The 2,500-nt window shown below is 46.8% G+C and overlaps 6 non-coding genes and 2 pseudogenes across 6 annotated transcripts; all 8 read right to left on the bottom strand.

Annotated features, from left to right (window-relative positions):
• Positions 1-27: 27 nt before the first annotated feature.
• Positions 28-146, bottom strand: LOC138539973 (5S ribosomal RNA). The gene has a single exon (XR_011288032.1). It is a non-coding gene; the product is annotated as a 5S ribosomal RNA (ribosomal RNA).
• A 106-nt stretch (positions 147-252) lies between these two features.
• Positions 253-371, bottom strand: LOC138538742 (5S ribosomal RNA). The gene has a single exon (XR_011286831.1). It is a non-coding gene; the product is annotated as a 5S ribosomal RNA (ribosomal RNA).
• A 464-nt stretch (positions 372-835) lies between these two features.
• On the bottom strand, positions 836-944 carry LOC138543567 (5S ribosomal RNA; annotated as a pseudogene).
• Positions 945-1,049: 105 nt separating this feature from the next.
• LOC138549906 (5S ribosomal RNA) lies at positions 1,050-1,168 on the bottom strand. Its single transcript, XR_011293676.1, has one exon. It is a non-coding gene; the product is annotated as a 5S ribosomal RNA (ribosomal RNA).
• Positions 1,169-1,274: 106 nt separating this feature from the next.
• On the bottom strand, positions 1,275-1,393 carry LOC138542338 (5S ribosomal RNA). The gene has a single exon (XR_011290323.1). It is a non-coding gene; the product is annotated as a 5S ribosomal RNA (ribosomal RNA).
• Positions 1,394-1,499: 106 nt separating this feature from the next.
• On the bottom strand, positions 1,500-1,608 carry LOC138544413 (5S ribosomal RNA; annotated as a pseudogene).
• Positions 1,609-1,714: 106 nt separating this feature from the next.
• LOC138542326 (5S ribosomal RNA) lies at positions 1,715-1,833 on the bottom strand. Its single transcript, XR_011290311.1, has one exon. It is a non-coding gene; the product is annotated as a 5S ribosomal RNA (ribosomal RNA).
• Positions 1,834-1,939: 106 nt separating this feature from the next.
• On the bottom strand, positions 1,940-2,058 carry LOC138550977 (5S ribosomal RNA). Its single transcript, XR_011294717.1, has one exon. It is a non-coding gene; the product is annotated as a 5S ribosomal RNA (ribosomal RNA).
• Positions 2,059-2,500: the final 442 nt, after the last annotated feature.

The raw sequence follows: 2,500 nt of genomic DNA, 5'->3' as shown, positions 1-2,500 counted from the left end.
TCACTTCCTGAACTTGGAGTACAAAAAAGCCTACAGCACCTGGTATTCCCAGGCGGTCTTCCATCCAGGTACTAACTAGGCCCGACACTGCTTAGCTTCTGAGATCAGACGAGATCAGGCACATTCAGTGTGGTGTGGCCGTAGGCTCTGGGCCTAGTGAGTTTTGTACTTTTAAGTATCTAGTCGGCTAGACCTTGCAGTTTTAAAAGGCAATTGAGAAAGGGCTCACTTCCTGAACTTGGAGCACAAAAAAGCCTACAGCACCTGGTATTCCCAGGCGGTCTCCCATCCAGGTACTAACTAGGCCTGACACTGCTTAACTTCCGAGATCAGTCGAGATCGGGTGCATTCAGTGTGGTGTGGCCGTAGGCTCTAGGAATGCTAAGAATATTACTCTTATGCATTTGCATTTAGTAAGCTAAGCCATGCAGCCACTTGCAACATGATACCACGCTCATCGCTCGATCAGGCTCGATCAGGCGAGATATATAAGACTGGTGGGCCCATTCAGGACTCCTATGTCTGGTAGGATAACTTTAATTCATCCATCCTGTGTCTGTTGCAGGGAGGTGGAGAGAACAATCAACACAATAATGGTTTTCTTTCATGCCTCTTGAAGGACTCAATATTCTCTGTACTGCATTACATGTGAAAGTTGATTTATTACCCATGAACACACTACCTGTATGCTAATTCTATGTAAAAAGGTAGCTCCAGCCCTCATGATGTTGTCCAACATTTCCGCTATAAAACGGGATACAATTATTTTGGAAACATACCAAATTTGAAAAATAATTGAGAAGTTGCGCAATTACTAATCATGGAGCACAAAAAAAGCCTACAGCACCTGGTATTCCCAGGCAGTCTCCCATCCAGGTACTAACTAGGCCCGACCCTGCTTAGCTTCCGAGATCGGGCGCATTCAGTGTGGTGTGGCCGTAGGCTCTGGGCCTAGTGAGTTTGTACTTTTAAGCATCTAGTCGGCTAGACCTTGCAGTTTTGAAAGGCAATTGTGAAATGGCTCACTTCCTGAACTTGGAGCACAAAAAAGCCTACAGCACCTGGTATTCCCAGGTGGTCTCCCATCCAGGTACTAACTAGGCCCGACACTGCTTAGCTTCCGAGATCAGACGAGATCGGGCGCATTCAGTGTGGTGTGGCCGTAGGCTCTGGGCCTAGTGAGTTTTGTACTTTTAAGCATCTAGTCGGCTAGACCTTGCAGTTTTGAAAGGCAATTGAGAAATGGCTCACTTCCTGAACTTGGAGTACAAAAAAGCCTACAGCACCTGGTATTCCCAGGCGGTCTCCCATCCAGGTACTAACTAGGCCCGACACTGCTTAGCTTCTGAGATCAGACGAGATCAGGCGCATTCAGTGTGGTGTGGCCGTAGGCTCTGGGCCTAGTGAGTGTTGTACTTTTAAGCATCTAGTCGGCTAGACCTTGCAGTTTTAAAAGGCAATTGAGAAAGGGCTCACTTCCTGAACTTGGAGCACAAAAAAGCCTACAGCACCTGGTATTCCCAGGCGGTCTCCCATCCAGATACTAACGAGGCCCGACACTGCTTAGCTTCCGAGATCGGGCGCATTCAGTGTGGTGTGGCCGTAGGGTCTGGGCCTTGTGAGTTTTGTACTTTTAAGCATCTAGTCGGCTAGACCTTGCAGTTTTGAAAGGCAATTGAGAAATGGCTCACTTCCTGAACTTGGAGTACAAAAAAGCCTACAGCACCTGGTATTCCCAGGCGGTCTCCCATCCAGGTACTAACTAGGCCCGACACTGCTTAGCTTCTGAGATCAGACGAGATCAGGCGCATTCAGTGTGGTGTGGCCGTAGGCTCTGGGCCTAGTGAGTTTTGTACTTTTAAGCATCTAGTCGGCTAGACCTTGCAGTTTTGAAAGGCAATTGAGAAAGGGCTCACTTCCTGAACTTGGAGCACAAAAAAGCCTACAGCACCTGGTATTCCCAGGCGGTCTCCCATCCAGGTACTAACTAGGCCAAACACTGCTTAACTTCCGAGATCAGACGAGATCGGGTGCATTCAGTGTGGTGTGGCCATAGGCTCTAGGAATGCTAAGAATATTACTCTTATGCATTTGCATTTAGTAAGCTAAGCCATGCAGCCACTTGCAACATGATACCACGCTCATCGCTCGATCAGGCTCGATCAGGCGAGATATATAAGACTGGTGGGCCCATTCAGGACTCCTATGTCTGGTAGGATAACTTTAATTCATCCATCCTGTGTCTGTTGCAGGGAGGTGGAGAGAACAATCAACACAATAATGGTTTTCTTTCATGCCTCTTGAAGGACTCAATATTCTCTGTACTGCATTACATGTGAAAGTCGATTTATTACCCATGAACACACTACCTGTATGCTAATTCTATGTAAAAAGGTAGCTCCAGCCCTCGTGATGTTGTCCAACATTTCCGCTATAAAACGGGATACAATTATTTTGGAAACATACCAAATTTGAAAAATAATTGAGAAGTTGCGCAATT

The sequence above is a fragment of the Ambystoma mexicanum genome, unplaced genomic scaffold (genome assembly GCF_040938575.1).
Source record: "Ambystoma mexicanum isolate Mex_15411 unplaced genomic scaffold, UKY_AmexF1_1 Mex_scaf10, whole genome shotgun sequence".
Classification (NCBI taxonomy): domain Eukaryota; kingdom Metazoa; phylum Chordata; class Amphibia; order Caudata; family Ambystomatidae; genus Ambystoma; species Ambystoma mexicanum.
The sequence above is the reverse complement of the archived record's forward strand: the minus strand, read 5'-3'. Positions and strand labels throughout refer to the sequence as shown.